Raw genomic sequence first — 20,937 nt, forward strand, 5'->3', positions numbered from 1 at the left:
ACGGGAAGCCTGCTTCTCCCTCTCCCACTCCCCCTGCTTGTGTTCCCTCTCTCGCTGTGTCTCTCTCTGTCAAATAAATAAATAAAATCTTTAAAAAAAAAAAGATTTTAAGCTATTAAAATGACTTTATTGAGCACTTGGCTTTGAGAGATGTAAAGATAAAAAAGATACTTACTTTGCTTCCCAAAACTTAAAACTAAACAGTGAAGAGAGGTCCACACCCAACTATAATAGTGATAGGTCCTTTAATAGAAGCATCAGATGTGGGATTAATAAGATGGAGAAGTGGTTTAATCTGTCTTTACCAGAGATTTCTTTCCAGTGCCTCACAAATATTTATTAAAAGTTTACACTTGCCATTTTTAGAAATACAGACGATAAAAAGATACCAAAAGGGCCTGAACTCAAGGAGCTGGGGTCAGAGTGAGTCTTTCAATACTGTTTCATCAAGAGCAGCCAGTCTTTTGGTGGCTCCCCAATGCTTCAAGGATGGATGGCATTCAAACCCTTACCATGTCCCTCTGTGGTCTTCTGATCTGGCCCCACCTGTGTCTCTGCCTCCTCAGGTGCTCTGGCCTTTTAGTTCTTCAGTCAAGCCATACTTATTAGAGTCTTTTCTCTTGAGATTTCTTTTGCCTCGGGTGCCAGCTCCACCGTCATCTTAGAACACCTTTTCTGCCTCCTGGTTTCAGTTTAAATGCTGCCTCTTCACAGGATCCTTCCCTGACCTTCCAGATAAAATCCAGGGATCTTATTACTTGTTCTAAAACCCATATATATGGGGCTCCTGGGTGGCTCAGTGGGTCAAGTGTCTGCCTTCAGCTCAGGTCATGATCCCGGGGTCCTGGGATCCAGCCCCTTGTCGGCCTCCCTGCTCAGCGGGGAGCCGCTTCTCCCTCTCCCTCTGACGCTCCCCCTGCTTCTTTTCTCTCTCTCTCTTTCTGTCGAATAAATAAAAATTAAAAAAACCCAAAAACTCATATATAAGCAGGCACTTTGCTCTTCTCCCTCAAACACTTAAATTTATTAGTGTAAATGTTTGATGGGTTTCTTCATTACCAGAATGTAAGTACTATGAGAGCAGGGTACCTGTCTGTTTCACAGCTGTGTCTTCAGTGCCAAGCATGGTGTTTAATAATGGTGCTCAATAAATTGTAGAAAGAAGGAAAAAGAACTGGCTTTTAACCCAGACCCCTACCACTCACCAGCTTGGTGGCTTTTGGTATCTTGCTAATTGGGAGTTAATTTCTTCCTGTAATATGGAGATAATAATGATAATGGCACTTAGTATGTGCTAAGCACTGTGCTTTTGTTATCTCCTCAATTAAACTTCATCATAGAGGTGAAATGACTTGCTTGAGGTCTGTTCATAAATAGAAAACAGGATTTAAATCCTGATCTGTTTAATTTCAAAAACTGATTGCTCTTCTCCATACCTTTATGTGATTGTCCTGGGGGGAAACCTGTAGGGGAGGTCTTTGATACAGGGTAGTAGGATGCTTGCCCATTCTGAGAATATTGACATTCATTAAGATGCATATTTAAACCAGTTTTAGGGAATTGGAGTGTGGGATTAAGTCCATTTAGATGAAAGGGTAAGTGACTTCTCCCCCCCACCCCCCCACCCCTAGGGGTAAGTGACTTCTAAACAGTCCTGAAGAAGTTAGCTGGGTCCAAAAGCAGAATGTAGTACAAACGCCCCAAGGGAAGAACTGGGGCCAGAGGGTGAAGAGCCTTGCAGGCTGGGCCAGGGAGTTGCTACTTGCTGTAAAACGCTGTGGGGAGACAACGATGAGTTTTATTTATTGAAAAATATTTTGGAAGTAAGAAGTCCCCTTTAGAGGCCAAAGTGCCCATAGCCTTTTTCCCATTTTGCATTTCTGTAGCAAAGGAAGCATTTTAGTGGTTTCATTCCACTGTAGCACCCAACACAGTAGTGTTTGAAAAAGGAATTAGCAGCATGAAGTAAGGAATGGGGGTTTATGTTTAGTTGTTTGGTACAATTCTGTTGTTTGTTGTTGTTTTTCTGTGAGGGTAGATGGCCTAGCCTAGTTGGGTAGCAGCCTCACACTAGTCACTTCACCTCTTATAGCCTCAGTTTCTCATTTGGAAATTAGAGATAATTAAAATGTCTACCTCATAGGCTTCTTGTGCAACATCCACACAGTGCCTGGCACAAAATAAGCTTTCAGGCAGTGTTAGCTGCTACTGTTATTAATACATATTTCCTGTCCATTCTGGCCCATGCCTCTTGAATGAATGTGCGTTGTTTATTTATCAAAGACAGGTTGACTGGGACACAGGAACTGACTTTTTTTTTTTTAAAGATCATGATTTTAGTGTTTACAAAGATAATAAAATTGTCAATGAAAAAAAGACAATGAATCATCTTACTGGGGTAGTCCTAGTATTTCCTAGATATGTTTATGATGAAATGCAAAATGTGAACATGAGCTACTACTTACAGAACCCATTGTGTATGCCAGGGCTGTGCTTTCTATGCATTATCCCTGGGAAGTAGGTTTGATTGTCTATTTTACAGATAAGGATGTTATCTTTCTAAGGTGTTAACAACAGACAACTGTAGAAGGAGACATTAAACCATGTGCTTCTCCAAATCATTTTGTGCTTTTAGCATTGTAAAGGGCTGACTTATCTCCCAACAATTTCAGCAGCTCTGCTGGGAGGAAAAAATGGTAACAGGGCTCTTAATTGTTTTTCTAATCTATTGGATTAATTGGAAGCACCAGGCATAGTGTGCTGTCTAGGTCTAGTACATAGTAGAGGCTCAAGAAATGTTTATTGACTATAAATCTTAAATCAGATTGAGTGAGAAAAAGATGACAGAGAAAAGCAGTATTAGGGGCTGACCTCAGCCTGTTTTCTACTAAAAAACAAAAACAAAAACAAAACAAATCTGAGGTCACCAAAGATTTTAATAGCATAGCATGTTTACACAGACTAACGGGTGAAGTCTGAGGTGACAAATTTTCCTGTGTGTTGCAGGGGATTAACTCCTGTCTGTAGAGTTGTTATCTACAGAAATCTGTTTGCTTCCCAACTAGGTGCCCTCACTGCTCAAGAAGCTCCTGGCTCTATCCTTGTGTTGGGCTAATTAGTTTAGTTTCAGTGAAGAGAAACTATGTGTAACGTTAAAATAAACAAAACATAAATGGGAATGTGTAGTTGCTGTCATAACTCATCACTAATGTATTTCAAAGACAGATCTGACTGATATTTGTATTTTCCTTTAGCTCAGGTAAATTCAGAGTTGACATACCATTTTATGGTAATGAGGGGAGAAAGGAGACTTTCTTGCATAGAAGAGCAAGCATGCTGCATTTAAATCCAGATTTCCTCTCCCCCCCCATAACAACAGAAAACAAAAATCTTAATTTTTTTGGAGGAACTTCATTATGATGAGGCATTTATTAGACATATCAAACCTGAAAGGTGGCCAGCCAGATGGTAGTTTGATTACTAAGCATCCTCTTTATGATTTATCATGTTATACCACAAAATGAAGATAAAGAGATAATTTTGTTAATATACTATAGAAGTAGTTTATGTAGAAATTTTAAAGTATAAAACATTAAAAGACTATGATAAGAGCCAGTGCCCAGACCTTGGTTTCTAATTCCATTCTCCAGTAAAAGGAACCAGACATGACTTAATTCTATGGCTGTGGCAGGGAATAAACAAGATGAGCCTGGAGCATCTTCTAATGCCAGAAAGCACAAAAGTGCTAAAACAAAACAAAACAAAACAAAACACTAAACACACAGTAGTGGGGTATGTCAAATGAACACAGGTGCCTGAAAGAGCGCCTAGTGGGTCAAAGCTGGGACAATTTAAACAACTAAATAATATCATTTTAAATTATAGCATAAGATATAAAATAAATATAAATAAAAGATACAATATACATATGTAGTACAATAATGTTAATATAAATATGTAAAAATATAAAATATTAATATAAAAGGAATATCTGTGTGTCCATACTGATGTAAATAAATGATTGGATAGGTAAGCAAATAGGAAAGAATAGATAAAATCTTCCATGTATAGAAGAATTCCAAATGATTTATGTCAATAATCCTCCAAAAGGAGGTGAAACTAACTGTCCATCCCTTAAATGTGGGCTGTGTTTAGTAACATTCTTCTAAAGAATATAGTATAGAAGGGGGAAAAAAACTTTACAGTGGAGAAACTTGACAGACACTACCCCAGCCTCAAGTTAGCATCAACAATGATAAATGTACACTTGATATGATGTAATGAGAATGGCACTTTATCTCTGTGGTCTTCCTCCTCAAATTCGATAATCCCATTATAATTATGAGAAAACCGTTGGAAACTTGAGACTTTCTATAAAATATCTAACTAGTACTCCTCAAAACTGCTGTCAAGTTCATCAAAAAAGGAGTCTGAGAAACTTTCACAGTCTCGAAGAGGAGTAAAGAGATAGGACAACTAAATGTAATGTGATATCCTGGATGGGATTCTGGACCAGAATAAGGACATTAGGCAAAAACTAAAGAAATCTGAATAAAGTACAGACTTCAGTTCAGAATAATAGGTCAATATTGGTTCATTAGTTGTGACAAATGTAGCATACTAACGGGAGAGGTTAGCAATAGGGGAAACGGGGTGTAGGGTAGAGAGGAACAATGTGTGGTCTTCACAACCTCTCTGTAAACTTAGCATCATTCTAAAATTAAAAGCTTATTTTTACAAAAAGACGGTGGCAAGGACAAGAGTCTGTAGTTCAAGTTTAATTTTCATCATGCTGGGAGCCTGAAGTAAATAAAAAACCTTGGTGTCCTAGGCTGATTATGGTGTAAAGTGGGGCAACTCTTCTTTGCTGTCATCTTGTAAAGCCATGACAGTGTGTTTGCAGAATCAGAGAATGCAGGAATTTTAAATGTTCTCCTATGGAATTTCCTACCGGCATGACTTTTTTTTCCCCTTTGCTTCTGCCGGGTAGCAGTCCCTTGAGTGGCATTTGCTGTCCTAGTTAATCAGAGGGTAGGAGAAATGAAAAACTCTCCTCTTCCCCCTCCTATGAAGTTTCAATGGGCACTGGAAATGTAGGTCAAATTGCATCACTGTAGAAAGGAGCGAACAGGAAGGTATTTATGAAGTGCTGCCAGCCTCTCTTTAGATTCCGAGTTATGATGAGCCAGTGTTGAGCCAGCTTAAGTGTGAGATACATGGAATCAGAGAGTCATGTTTTTGATGTAGTCCCAGAATGTTACATTTAATCGGTGATAAAAAGATTTCTGTCTAAAGCCCTAGTGAGAATAACTTGTACTGGATTTGTTTAATTTGCATCTCCCAGCTTCTAGAATTCTTTTTGTCTCTTATTTATTATTGGTATATTGCAGCAATTTATATTAATTTAGCCAGAGAGATGTTTGAATTGTAGAAACTATTGTTATATGTACATGTTTGGTAATCGTATAAGTCTGATAATGTATTTTGCAAATTACACATAATCATATGCACAGTGGGATCTTCATTAGCATACAGAAATCACGAAATATGTTTTTAAATTAGGTTTCAAGTACACCGTCCCATGGCTTTCTATTTTTTTTTTTTAAGATTTTATTTGTCTGAGAGAGAGAGAGAGAAAGAGGGAGAGAGAGAGAACACGCCCAAGCAGGGGGAGCGGCAGGCAGAGCAGGCTGAGGGAGAAGCAGGTTCCCCGCTGAGCAAGGAGCCAGATGTGGGGCTTGATCCCAGGACCCTGGGATCATGACCTGAGCCGAAGGCAGACGCTTACTGACTGAGCCACCCAGGTGTCCTGGCTTTCTATTTTTTTAATGGCAAAATCTTACGGATTTTAAGATAAGCCTTTAAATACATGTTTGTATTTTTTTTTTTAACATTGTATACTACTTGCCTTTTGTTAAGACATCCAGATGTTTACTGCCCAAATGCTCTCTCTTACTCACATTGTCATGAACAGTAAGCATCCTGACAACAAAACCAATTGTAAAACCTACTCCATTTCTACTCTTTCCTTGCCTCTATTAAGATCCTGGGTAGTTTGTATACAAAATGGGAAATCCAGTGATAAAAAAAAATAATTGCACAGGTTTGGGCTTTATTTAATCTTACAGGTTGCATAAATTATTCTGTGAAATATGTTTATAATCTAACATACTTTTAGTTATTTTTGACTTTTTATTTTGAAATAATGAAAGATTCACAGGTTGCAAAGGCAGTTCAGAGAGGACCTGGTTACTCTTCACCCAGTTTCTCCCATCAATTACATCTTTCCTATCTATACAGTACAATATCAAAACCAGGAAGGTGACATTGGTATAAAGTATGTGTGTAGTTTTGTGTCATTTTATCTCATGTGTAGATTTATTTAACCACTACCATAATCAAGATATAGAAAACAAAAATCTCCCTCATGCTATCCTTTAATGGTTATAGTCATTCCCCTTACCTTCACAACCCCTAACTCCTGGCAACCACTAATCTGTTCTCTAACTCTATAATTTTGTCATTTTGGGAATGTTACATAAATGTGATTTTTTGAGATTGGCATTTTTCATTCAGCATTTTAAAAAAAAATTTTATTTTAAAAGAGGCATCAGTGTTAAACATTTAAAATTTTTATTTATTTTTTAAAAGATTTTATTTGAGACAGAGAGAGAGAGCACAAGCGGGGGGGGGGGGTCAGAGGGAGAAGCAGACTCCCCACTGAGCAGGGAACCTGTCGTGTGGCTTGATCCCGGGACCCCGGGCAGATGCCCAACCCACCAAGCTACCCAGGCACCCCCAAAAATATATTTATTTTTAAAAGAAGTTGTTGTCCAGAGTTTGATTAACTGATTTTCAAACCTGTACTTTTCTAGCTTGGGTGTTCTATAGTCTGTTGCTATATCTGAACAGCAGCGAAAGTTGTATGTGCCGACGTAATAGCTGATGATAGCATTAACCTTACTGCCTACTGTAAAAGATGATACTGCAAAGTTAAAGGGAAAATTACCCCTGGAAAAGCCCATCCCGCCAACAAATTAAATATTGCAACTGTTTTACTGAGCAAGGAGTAAGAAAACCAAATGTATACTTTAGTTATACCAAATAAAGTAACTGACCCACATTTGTGTTCATTTCTTCTTGAAAGAACTTTTCAAAGAGAGACTCTTTGGAACATGATACTGAAATGAATAGCAGTTTAAATATTTGCATTAATTAGATAATGAAAGATCAGAGAATTGCTATACAGATCTTCCTTGACTTATAATGGGGTTACGTCCCAATAAGCCCATCAGAAGTTGACAATGTTATAAGTCGAAGATGCATTTAAAACACCTAACCTGGGGTGCCTGGCTGGCTCAGTATGCAACTTTTGATCTCAGGGTTGTAAGTTTGAGCCCTCACTCAAAAGAGATTATTTAAAAATAAAATCTTAGAAAAAAAAATTTTTTTTAAACGCCTAACCTGCCTAGCATCATAGCTTAGCCCAATCGATCTTAAACCTGCTTATATTAGCCTACAGTTGTGCAAAATCATCTGACACAAAGCCTATTTTATAAGAAAATGTTACTATCTCCTGTAATTCATTGAATACTGTGCTGATAGTGAAAACCAGAATGACTCTATGGGGACAGAATGCTTGTGTGTCGGTTGGGGACCCTCATGACTGCAGGGCTGACGGGGGGCTGTGGTGCCGCTGCCCAGCATCACGAGAGAGTCCTACCACAGATAGCTAGCCTGGGAAAGAGCCAAATCCAAAATCCCAAGTATGGTTTCTACGGAATGTGTGTTACTTTCGCACCACTGTAAAGCTGAAAACTCATTAAGTCAAAACATTGTTACGTGAGGGACCTTCTGTATGTGGTTAGTGTGAAATGTAACCATAGGGAGGCCGGTGTCCGCATCAAGTGTCTGCATCCTGGCAACACTGTCGTAGTAGGAAGTGGAGTCCTGTGGTAGATGAAGGATAGGAACAAACAGCCTCGGAAGGAACAGATCTTCCTCAGATGACTGTAGCTTGTTTTCTCACAAAATACAAAAAATATGCTAGGAGCCGTAGGAGGACACATTAGTGTTTGGCTGCACAGAATGGTACCATGGCTCTAGGGAATCCCATGTGGCCAGACCTATGTAACTGAGCAAATAGAAGGTGAGTCCCCAGGCACCATTTTACAGCTCACTAGCAATGAAGGGGGGATGTGTGCATGCACTCCTTGGCTTGCCCAGAATTCATGTTCCTGAAAATTGTGTCAGAGCAGATTTTTTTATAAATGAGATACTCTTATAATTGGCAAATGATCTTTATTTGGCTCTAGCTCCTAACATTTTAGACAGTCTTCCTCCCCGTAGGAAAATATTCTTTGTAGTTAAAATCAGCCTCTACTTACCACTTTAACATTTTTCTTTTTCTTTTCTTTCTTTTCTTTTTTTTTTAAGATTTTGTTTGTTTGAGAGGGGGGAGAGAGGGAACCAGCCAGCAAGCACAAGCTGGTGGGTGGGGGGGGGAGTGCAGGGAGAGGGAGAAGCAGACTCCCCACTGAGCAGGGAGCTAGATCCCAGGACCCTGAGATCATGACCTGAACCAAAGTCAGATGCCTAATGCCCTGAGCCACCACTTTAACATTTTTTTCTGATCATCTTGTTTTCTTCAAGCAGCATATGATTGTATTTGAAGTAGCTGTTAGGATAGAGGAAAAGGGAAGCAATCATTTATCAATCATCAGCTGTATGCCAGGCACTGTGCAAAGTGTATTAAATAACTCTTTGTAGCAAATAAGTCAATTTTCTTGGTCAGATTTACTTAAGAGGCCTGCTGCTCAAAACAGAATATGTATGTTATGTATTACATATATTTTAAGATATATATACTAATTTATATATAAGTAGATAAATTAAAGAATATATATCTATTAATTTGTGTACTCATGAAGCAGTGTGTGAAGTGATATGGAATATAGGGATGTAAGACCTATCCCTCCCATTAGCAGCTCTCTATCCAGATGAGGAAAACCAATTATAAGTAGAAGAAAAATCAGCTAACTACAGGAGTGAAAACTGCTCAGCGCATCAATGCAACATATATAATAAGGCAATCCATAAGTAATTACCAAATAAATCCTTCAGATTATAAATGTTGTAGTTGTTCAGAGGAGGAAAAGATTATTGATCTCTGGGTGGCTCAGTCGGTTAAGCGACTGCCTTCGGCTCAGGTCATGATCCTGGAGTCCCGGGATCGAGTCCCGCATCGGGCTCCCTGCTCAGCGGGGAGTCTGCTTCTCCTTCTGATCCTCCTCCCTCTCACGCTCTCTGTCTCTCATTCTCTCTCTCGCAAATAAATAAATAAAATCTTAAAAAAAAAAAAAAAGATTATTGATCTCTGACCCTTGATTGTGTCACCTGTAAAATGCAGATGATACCTACCTCATAGTGAGAAATGAATAAACTGTATAAGTAAAAGCCTTATTATATATATTGCCTGTTAGTACACCTTTAATAAATCGTAGCTGTACCGTTAATAATGAAAATTATAATAGCAATAGCACTAATGCTGTATTAGGGTGGGCTGACTGTTGCTACACAAAACTTTAGTAGCTTAATAAAATACATGTGCATTTCTCACTCAGGTCACAGATTGGTGTAGGTTGGCAAGGAAGCTCTTGCTTTACCCAGTCATCAAGGGGTGAAGTTTTGTGGCTCTGCCCACCTCTAGGGGCTTGGAGCCCTCTTCATTTTACCAGCCTAGGGTATGAGAGACTGAGGATCAAAACAAGGAGGTTTATATGGATCAAGCCTAGAAGTGGAACCCAACGTTTCTCTTCATATTTTAAGGACTCACATAGCTACACCTTACTGCAATGGATATTGGGAAGTTTAGTCTAACTGTGTGTTCAGGAAGGTGAAGAATGTGGATATAGGTTGGCATTGACAATCTTTATCTCAAATAATATTTAGAAAGGCTTATTAAAGAAGAGGTACTGTCCCTGGATCTTTTAGAAAAGCCAGTAAAAGTTGTAGTAGGTTGCCCAGCCTGCCTTTATTTAGGTGGCCTTACTTAAAGAGGAAGGGTAGAAGAATTAAAAAACAAACAAAAAAAACAAAAAACCCCACAAAACCCTGCAAGCATTATCAATAAAAATTACAAATTTATCGCACTAGCAGCTGCCTCTACTGTGAGCCATTTGGTAGTGACCTTAGGCAAGCTATTTTACTACTTTAGACCTCCATTTCTCACTTCTAAACCTTCTTCATAGAGCTGTGGGGAACATTAAACAGGACAGTGTGTGTGAAGTACTTAGGACAGGGGCTGGCCCAGAGTAAACACTCAGTAAAAGTTGTTACTGTTATTGGTAGTGTTAATAAGTATGCCTCCAGAGTGAAATACTTGCTAGCTGTTCATTTATTTGACATCTTTCCTAAAGGACTGTGTTAGAATAGCAGAGAAGGATTTGAGCATATTTGTGTGGATTTTAGAATTCTATAACCCTACTCCAGTAACAGGAGATTAATGTCCCTCTGGCTGAATATTGGGGGAGAAACCCTTTCTGTCCCTCCTAGGCTCCCGTCTTCCCTGTCAACACCACAGACTTTTTAATTCCCCTATCAAGAGGACAACAGGAGTCATGGACTTTACTTTTCATCCCTCCTTCCCCTTTTTCGACGATAGGTGGATTTGGCTGGGAAGAATGAGGGTAGATGCCAGAACAGCTACATATTGCTCAGGCGTAATTACAAGTTCTTAGCAAGGCAGGAACATCCGCCCCACACACACCCCCTACCCCCAGGCCCACATTATCTTGAGTGGTTGGGTAGCTGTTAGATCCTGGAGTTCCATTGAATTCAATTCTATTCAGCAGGGTTTTATGACCGCTTAGCATATCAGGCCCTGGGGATGCAAGGGTGAAATGTTGCAGACCCTGCCTCGAAGAAGCCCACGGAAGCAGGGAGGTGTGATGACCTGAAGAGATTTATCTGAGTTTGTTTTGAAGGCTGGATGTGAGTTACTTGGAAGGTAGGAAGGAAAGAGTGTAGGGTGGTAGGAACAGCAGGTGGGGAGAAACAGAGGTAGGAATTGCTGTGCAGGGTAGCAGTAGAAGGAACTGTTTTCAGCTCCACGTTAGTATGCAGCTGCCACAGTTCTGCCCCTTTTGGGCCTCATCTCACAAGTCTCAGTTTTTTTCTCTGCTAAAGGAGGATCATAAAAGTTCCTACATCATAGAACTGGGAAGATGAAGTGAGAATGCATGTAAAGGGTTTACTGTGTGTTGAAACTGGGCGCACAGTAAGTGCTTAGTGAATGTCAGCCACTGTTAGTGTCCTGTGCTTTTGTAATAGACCTGCAAATCTACTGACTTGAGCGAGTATTTTGTACAAATTGGAGAATTATTGACAGTTTTACTGTTCTTTTTGTTTTTCCTTTAGGCTAATGGTGAAATAGTGTACTATAGTCACACTTGATGGACAGATGGCTTACCCCTCAGCTAAACAGGCGGTGGTGGGGGGGGGGGCGGTTAACCTCAGTGAAGCCTGGGAGAAATGGGGCTTGAGATAGGAGAGCCATGTGACCCGAAATGGCAAGGGAAGTGAGGGATGGCTACACTGAAATCTTCCTGAGAAGGGAGGGGCTGGTGCCAGGCACTGGCAGGAAATGGAGGCTCCTTTAACGCAGTTTCGCGGAGGGTCAAGAAAGCCCTATGACTAACTGCGGAGACTAAAATGTATCCTTGAAACCTAGGCCAGAGGTATCGGAGTCCTTACTAGTAAGCGATTTCAGCTCCCTGTTTAGCGGTTATGTTTTCATGCTCTCATTTGGTGTTCAGTGGAGTGACCCTGAGAGCAGGCCCTGTCGCTCAGTAGGTGGGAACACTCCAGCTGACCTTTGAAGAGGTGGATACCCAGAAGCACCGCTGAAAAGTCTGGTTGTGTGGAGTATAGAGTTTCATTCTTAAATTTGCTTTGCCAGGGAGAAAGCCTGTCAGGGTGAAAGCAAGGAAGAGAATGAGTAAACTCAGGGCCACGCTAATTCATATTTTTGGAGAATTACAGGGGACAAGTAATCTGTTTTTAAAATGTTTGGTCTGTGGTGTTTCATGTGGGAGAAGAGCCTGAGGATTATCGCATAGGCTAAAGGTCACACACAGGAGATAGGTGTATAAAGAAAACGAGTGATGCAGCCAGGTGGGAACTTTGAAAAGAATGTGCCCAGTGAGTGACAAGGGGTGGCCCCTGACAGCATCCCAGTTATTCCCCCGTGCAGGGGAGCTGCCCCCTGGTGGCCACATTTTTTAACTTTCCAAGAGAAAAAGGAAATATGGAATTTTATGTAAGCCTTCCCACCTTTTAAATATTAGCGACAAATTCCTTTTTTCCTCTAAGATCGCTAAAGTAACAGAGACAATAAAGTGACCTGTTTTAGGCCTGCAGCGAGCGTCAAACAGTGGAGAGAAAAATGTGCAGTCCAGGCTGCGCAGCTGAATACATGGTCAGCTCTGGTGCCAGGCGCGGTGCCTGGCATGGAGCACATGCTCAGCATGTTTTTGTTGAATAAATAAATGGGGCAAAACTCTGTTGCTAGTCATTCTTTCCATGTGCAGAATGGAGTGATTGGAGTGAGCCTCCCCTCAGCTCTAACTTAGAAGATAGAGGATCCAGTCAGAACTTGTATTGCCCTCCTTGCAGGACCCTCTCTACCCTGTTCTCTTCCCTTTCATGCCCTCTCCAAGCACTTAGGGTACCTAGGGGTTCAAGCTTCTAGATTTTAAGAAGGTTTAAGAAATAAAAAGAAAGTTCATATTGTTACACTTCAGTACAAGACTGATTCAGTTTAGCCTGGTTTTCTTTCCTCTATCATGGTTACTGCATTTTTGTTTAATTTTGACAGACTTGACTGTATAATAAGTGATCCAGATTATAGTGAGGCTCACACAGAATCTTACAAATACATAAAAATGTTCTCCTAGAAAATAAGTCCTTTTCCCTATAAAGGTTGGTATAACATTGCTCATGTAACAGTGTGGGCTTTTCTCTGTTTAAAGATAATGAGAGAATTTTTCTGAACCCTTGGGCATTTCGCAGATCCTTCTTTTACAACAAATTCTGGTGATATCTGCCCTTTTTAAAATAAAAGTTTTTACTGTCTTGAGCAAGATTATTTTTGTTGCACTTATCAAGAATCAGTTAACATTTAAGCTCAGAAGAGCGGAGCCATTTACTTTACAGGTCCGTGGGATTCTTAAACCCTTGGGAAAGGAAATGCTTTGGGCCTCTGGAGGACTGTACCTGGGACAGGAAAGTCCAAGAACAACCCTCCCCCACCCCCCCCAACACAAACTGTTTCCCTTTCTCTCCTCTGGGATTTCATGGCCTCCTGGGTTGGATTCTCTCTGAGCAGCATGTGTATTCTTCTCTTTGCTGACTGGCTTTTTCTTACAGACTGAGAGTGCATGAGGGTAGCTTGCAGCTGAGACCAGAGTAGACCCTCTTCATTCCAAATTCTAGTTCCAAGGAGAACAAATGGAATGTCTCAGTTTGGGTCATGTGTCCAACTTCAGCCAAAACAGAGGAGGAATTTGGAGTCGCATAATACAAATATCATTTGGCAGGGAGTTGAGAATTACGTAGTACTTAGAAAAAAGGGTCACCATGGGCTAGGCAGCTCCTCTAGAGAAGAAAGGCATCTTCTACAGTCTTGCCCCCCCTCCCCCCAAGTAAATATACATATGCATCTCTCAGGACTTTGGAGAAATTCAAGTTATATATTTTTTTCTTTTTTAAAGATTTATTTATTTGAGAGAGAGAGAATCTCAAGCAGATTCCCCTGCTGAGTGCGTAGCCCGATGCGAGCTTGGCTCGATTCCAGGACCCCGAGATCATGACCTGAGCCAAAACCAAGAGTCAGACGCTTAACTGACTGAGCCACCCAGGCGTCCCTATATCTTTTTTATTTACTTCTCTCCCATCTTTGCCTGTCATTTAAAAACTATCTTATTAAAAATTATATTTATTGAATGTTTGTTACATAGTAGGTGGTGAATGAATAAAAGCTGTCCAGTTTTATGTTTCTATTCTTCGAAAATACTCTCCAGTCTACCTTTTAAACAATTATCTCTTTGTTGTTTTTTTTTATAAATTTTTTTTTTTTTAATTATCTCTTTGTTTTTGCAAAACAAAATTAAGTTGCTGTTTAGGCAGTTTGGTGTACTGGTAAGGGAACTAAATAACATCAGAGGCCTCCATTCTAGTTCCAATTCCAAACCATTTATTTACTGGGTAATCTTGAGCAAATTATGACCTCTCTCAGTCTGTTTCCTTGCTAGTAAAATGGGGACCCTGACAACAGCTTTTTTGAGCACAATGTTCTTGTGAAGATAAAAAAGAACGTATACAAACATAGGATAGTTGTCTTTCTACCCCCTGTTCTAAGAGAAGTTGCTATTTTTAAATGCTTATTTTTAGTAACTGCCACTACCTTTTTTTCCTCTAAGAATAGAGTTTCCCTTAAAGCATTTTTAAGGTATGCAGGCTAGTAAATGGTGAATTCTTTTAAAGGTAAATGCTCTCCTGGGGGCGATCTCACAGCACCCCAGATCTGATGACTTCCTTGCATACTTTGGGGGTAAGGCTGGAGTGTCCTGATGGAAAACGGAAAAATAGCTTGACCTAATGAAATCCTATCAAGCACAGAGTTTAATCCGACGCCAGTGTTGTTTCACCTCCAGTCTGCTCTGAAGGAATCCCTGGCAGCGGGCTGAATGGTTATCTCTAACCTAACATCTTTATTGGCTGTCTCTATCCTGGTGATTTGTAGCTTCCTTTGAGTGATTTTGCATAGCTGTAAAGTGTTTAGGATGCAAAGAAATGAATTTTGGCTCAGGACAGACATGTTGAGCAAGATAGTGGCTTTTATTGGAAATAAGGCAGAAAAAGAACACTAAAATGGAAATCAGAGAAAACTTTTAAAAGATAGGAGACTAGGAAGGAATTAGAAATCTAGGGAAGAGAAACATCTGGCTTATAAAGATTGGAGGAATGATTACTGAATGCTTACATTACTGAATAACATTTTGTGGATGAATGAAACTGAAACTGTTTTAAAAAGGGAGAGGGAAAGGATATGATCCAGGAATAACTTAAGAGCCAATAAAGATAATTATGAATAAATGTTCAAAACATGGTATAGAATTTCAGCTGCTGACTTTCAGAGATGCTTTATTAGTGTCTCAGACCATAGAAATTTTTGGCTTACTATCTTAGAGTGTATGAAAGTAAATAAAAGTTAAGCAAAACAATCTTCTTGCTACCCATCCTTGGTATATAGGGTGTGAGGATCATAGGAAGAGAAGTGTATTAATAGTGAATTTTTCATATGAAATCCCCCTGCCTTGCGCTTTACACCTTGACAGCATCTGCGTCATAGCGTGTCATTACCTGTATTTGCTGTTCTTTCTCTTGTGCTGCATGTCAGACTTGAAAACCGGCTTCATTTCAAACTCTAGTTAGTTAACCTCCAATCCCTTGACTCCTTAACTCAGTGCTCCTCTCCAAATTAATTTTAATAGTAACCACATTCTACTTGAAATATATATGTATGCATAACTATGAAAATACGTGCGTGATGAAACACATAATTCCCTTGTGCTTTTTAGGAGGATGGCTTAATTGAGTTTTTGTTTTCTATTTGTAATGTTATGATTGCTTTTTTTAAATTGCTGAATAATAAAGGACAGAGTGAGCTCTCCAAATAATAATCTCATTCAGTGTTGTGTGTGTTTTAAATTTGTGATACTGACAGGTTTCATAGGAGCAGGCTTTCTGAATAACCACTTCAAAAATTAAGTGAAAAGTCATTAGTGGCAAATTACACACAATGATTTTAAGCCCCAGGAGGCTTCCCCTATGTACACATTGAATAGTCATTTGTTCTTAGGTTATTGTAAATATAGCCAGTTAAATTCACTGTAAAAAGGAAAAAAAAAAAAAAAACAACTGAATTGCATTTGTTGTGAAATTGGTAAAGTGCCTCTAATTTTAACAGTTTGGCATTTCAAAAGACATATAATAATTTTGGAACATCTGGCAGCGAATGAGATTGTAGATTCCTGACTAGCTTTATCCATTGTTTCATCCTTTTTTCCCTTTTCTCTTTTTGTAGATCTGAACAGAATTAAGAAGAAAGAACTTCCACAATCACAGCAGATGAAGATCCACTGGTAAATTGATCAGAATTTTTGGCCTGCCCTCCAAAGAAAAGGTAACTGGCTGTCCCAACATAGCACAGCCGAATAAATGTAGTGCTTCTGGTTATAATAGAGTTTGACTTTTACCAAAGGATGATAGTTTAAATTAAAGTTCAGGGTATCTGAATAAGATCTCCAGTATAACCCTGAAATGATGATCTTAGTAATATGAAATGACAGTGAATTTAAGAGTACAATATTTTTTGTTGTGTGTTTGTCAAAAGAAAAAGTGCTAAATAACCACCCCCAACTTATTAACACTGTAGGAGGACTTTGGAGATAGGAACATTTCCCACTCTCCATCTCTATCTACCTTTTCCTAGGAATTTATCCAAAGACATGCTCTTGTGTTTCTGTTCAGTTCCACTTTCCCTCACTCCTGTTTTCTTCTCTCTGTAAGGAATGCCGACCCAGCTGCTCAGAGCAGGGAAGATCCTAAGCAAATTTTAAAATAGGCAGGAGTTCTTCAGACACACGCTCTGGGCCCAGTGCCTTTGCCCAGATCGCCAGGCAATGTGTGCTCATGAGCAGTCCTAGATCACTACAAAAATAGCAGCCACTATTAATTGAGTTTCTCACTACATATTTGCCATTGTGCATTTAATATTTGGGGGGGAGGGCGGTAATTTTCACATACTGTGAAAAAGAGGAAGAAATTCCTGGAGGAATTTTTATTACAACAAAAAAAAAAAGTCCATTTTCCCATCTACTCCTGAAAGGAATGAGGGAGCTTGAATTTAAGATGCAGTTTAAGATGAGTCACTGAGGGATAAAACTGAACATGATCCAAATAGGGAAGACCAAAGGAGTTTCAGCTTCTGAAATGGATCAACTTGTATATTTAGGCAACAAATGCAGTGCTTCAAACAGTTTTAGGCAACTGTAGCAAAGATGGAAACATTTTGAACAACATGAATGTTCATCCTCAGAGATAACATTTTGAACATTACAAACAAACAGGAGCTTCAGGGAGGATGTAGCAGTTCTGTTTAGGTGCTTAGAACAAGTGACTGGATAACTCTGAAGTCTCTACCTTCAAAAGGGCCCTTAAAATTTTCGACCTAAAGCTGAAAGGCCAGCATTTCAGAAGTATCCTTCAGGGATCATCAAAGTCATCACAAAGGATGGCATTCATTGTGGAATGTCTGGAAAGTGCCAGAAAAGCAGCATTTTCCTAGATGGTGGTGAGCAACTGGCAGTGGTGGGGGGGAATGGGGTGGGGAGGGGAGGTAGAGAGAAAACACATTTGACTGAAATGCTAAAGGAGCTCTTTAGTCTGTAGTTGTTCATTGAGCTTCTACTGTGAGCAGAGGGATTGCCCTTGAAGAGGAAAAGAGAATAGGAGGTGGTTTTCACAGGCTACAATTATGACTTATTCTTTTTTGAGTAGTATTCAGATGAAAGATTAATTTGATACCAGGAAGTCAATGACAAGGGGCAGGGAAGGAAGAAGCATAACAAACTCAAGTCCTCAGGAAGAAGTGTGACAAACTCAAGTCCAGACAGGTAGAGGAATGAAATGGGCCAGGTAGAATTGCGAGGAACTGTCAAATTCATGACCAGTCTGAAAGGGCAGCCCCTTTTCAGTGCCAGCTGATTATAGGCCCAGTACCCATTCAGCAAATGTTTCTTGAGTGCCCACCTATGTCATGTTGTGCTCTCTGGGCATTGGGGATTAATTAGTAAATCAGAGGGACAAAAGTTCCTGCCATTGTGCCACCTACTTTTTCATGGAAAGAAACAGATAATAGAAAATCTAGTAAGTAAATATAGTATACTAGATGATGATAATTGGTTAGAAAAAGCAAGTCAGGGTAATGAGAATCAGGTGTGCTGATGAGGGGTGGACTTGCAGCATTAAATAGGGTGTCAAGGGGATGCCTGGGTGGCTCAGTCGGTTAAGCACCTGCCTTCAGCTTGGGTCATGATCCCAGGGTCCTGGGATTGAGTCCCGCATCAGACTCCCTGCTCAGTGGAGAGCCTGCTTCTCCCTCTGCCTGCTGCCTCTCCCTGTTTGTGCTCTCTCTCTCTCTGACAAATAAATAAATAAAATCTTCAAAAAAAAAAATAAATAAATAAATAGGGTGTCAGGGTAGGCTTTTTGAGAAGGTGAGATTTGTGCATTAACGATGAAGGAGTGAACATTTCGTGCAAAGGCCTAAAGCAGGAGTCTGCCTGGGCCTTCCGAGAAAGGAGAGGGCCAGAGCTGCGTGAGCAGGCAGGAGAATGATAGTGAATAAAGTCAGACAGGTACAAGACCGGTGGGTACAGCCTTAAAGGCCATCCCCCAGGCCTTTTATTCTGGGAGGAGAGGAAGGCCACTGGAAGGTTCTGAGTAGAGGAATGGCTTGATCTGACTTGTTTTTTTTTTTTTTTAAGATTTTATTTATTTCTTTGACAGAGAGACAGCACGCGTGTGTACAAACGGGGAGTGGCAGGCAGAAGGAGAGAGAGGCAGGCTCCCTACAGAGCAGGGAGCCTGATGCAGGACTCAATCCCCGGACCCGGATCCCACCGGGGCTCGTGACCTGAGCCCAAGGCAGACGCTCAACCAACTGAGCCAGCCAGGCACCCCTGTGACTTCTGTTTTAATAAAAGTGCTGTGGCCACTATATTGAGATAGGCTCAAGGGGGCAAGGGTAAAAACCAGTTAAGCTGTGGGTATTGTAATAAGCCAGGCAAATTTTTAAGGGAACTGAACTTGACTTCAATTATTTTCCTTGAGTTTTTCAATGATAGCAACTAATTTAAGAAAGAAAACAGTTTGAGTAAACCTAAATAAGTCTGGGATTCTGCCATCTGCTGACAGTTTGCTACCTCACCTATAGAAGTGGAGAAGGAGTTCAAAGGGTGAGAACTTCGGGGCAGGCTAAATTGGGGAGGGTAAGAGTTGATTTGAAACTCATGTGAAAGCTTGACTTTGTTTAGCTGGTAAAGCTGAAGGAAGGGAAAGATAATGGCATGCAACTATTCATGATAGCCAAAAGGTAGCAACAACCTAAATGTCCATCACTGATGAATAGATAAATTGTGGTACTTCTACACAATGGGATATTATTTAGCCATAAAGAGGAATAAATTATAGATATGTGCTCCAACATGGATGAACCTTGAAAACATTATGCTAACTGAGAGAAGCCAGACACAAAAGACCACATATTGTGTGGTTTTAATTATGTGAAATATCTAATATAGGCAAATCTATTGAGACAAAACAGATGTGGTTCCTACAGGCTGGAGGAGGGATGGGTGAAGGGGAGTGACTGCTTAATGGGTACAGGGTTTCCTTTTGGGGTGGTGAAAATGTTCTGGAACCACATAGTGATGATGGTTATAGCATGCTGTGTATGTACTAAATGCCACTAAGTTATACACTTTAAAGTGGTTAAAATTGTGAATTTTATGTTTTGTGAATTTTGCCTCAATTAAAGAAAAAAGAATGGTACGCAGAAAAACATTTGAGGGATGTCTATTTTAGGTCCTGTTTAGCTCAAGTGGAGACTTTGTAAGGGGGACAGATGGGTGGTAAAGCTGGAAAAAGGATGTTGGGCCAGGTAATGAAAGGTGTTGCCTGCTAAGCCAAGGAGTTTACAGTCTTTTCTGTTGGCAGCTGTGAAGTATAGCAGCTTATATTCCATGAGAAAGAATGAGACTGAAGAGGGGCACCTGGGTTAAGCAGCTGCTTTCAGCTCAGGTCATGATCCCAGAGTCCTGGGATCGAGCCCCATGTCGGGCTCCCTGCTCAGTGGAGAGCCTGCTTCTCCTTCTCCCTCTGCCTGCCTCTCTGCCTACTTGTGCTCTCTCTCTCTCTTTGTCAAATAAATAAATAAAATCTTAAAAAAAAAATGAGACTGAAGAGAGGTTGGTACTTTGGGAATCCCAGCTTCTGTGTTTCAAAGCAAAATAAATGGATTCTGGCCTTATCAGTCTGTGATAATTGCTATTCACTTGGTAAAATTTTGTGACAATCATACAAAGGTCTCAAACAAAATTAATTTAGAGTTTCTCCTTTAAAAAATATCCATATTATAGTTCCTGGTTTTATAAAAGGTTGTTGTTAAAAAAAATTAAGGTAACTATGTGAGGGGAATGGGATGTGTCAACTAACCTTACTGTAATCATTTTGCAATAAGTGTATCAAAATATCATGCACATCTTAAACTTACATGTTATATGCCAATTATAATCCAATAAAGTTGGAAGAATTGAAACATTATGTAAATATATATGTTAATAAAAAGTCCCTTTAATTACATTCTTTCACTTCCTGTTCCCCATAAGTCCAGAGTTATCTAGACTGTTTTCTATGCATAGACTTGTCATCTTTATCACTTACTGTTTCACAAAAATAGGCACATACTATGTACAGTATTTTGCATGTTGCTTTTAAAAATTTTTACCTTAGCTGTCTTTCCACTTCTTTCTTTTGGACTGCTACATTATATGCTAACTTCATTTGTAAAAACAAACAAAAAATGAAAAGCAAATGCTATTTACCTCTATTACAAAGAGGATGAGGTATCATAAAATATAAAAGTAGCTAACAATGAGTGCTTACTATGTGACAAGTGCTGTTCTAAGCATATTACATAATTGACTCCTTGTAACAACTTCATAAGGTAGGATACTGTTATAGTACTGCATAGATGAGGTGTAGATACTGTTACAGTCCTGTTAGAAGCTAACTGAGGCAGAGACAAAACCT

At 39.8% G+C, this 20,937-nt stretch overlaps 1 protein-coding gene across 2 annotated transcripts in view; it reads left to right on the top strand.

The window, feature by feature from the left end:
• ATXN7 (ataxin 7) overlaps positions 1–20,937 on the top strand; it is a 136,256-nt gene that overhangs the window by 17,266 nt on the left and 98,053 nt on the right. Inside the window, exon 2 of one of the 2 annotated variants that reach the window (XM_032411687.1) lies at positions 16,148–16,246. The gene's annotated coding sequence lies outside the window, so the exon portion shown is untranslated. Of the gene's footprint in view, positions 1–15,926; positions 16,247–20,937 lie in introns of those variants that run through there. The other variant, XM_032411688.1, reaches the window with a different exon arrangement.

This window comes from Phoca vitulina, unplaced genomic scaffold (assembly GCF_004348235.1).
Source record: "Phoca vitulina isolate PV1807 unplaced genomic scaffold, GSC_HSeal_1.0 scaffold13, whole genome shotgun sequence".
NCBI lineage: Eukaryota > Metazoa > Chordata > Mammalia > Carnivora > Phocidae > Phoca > Phoca vitulina.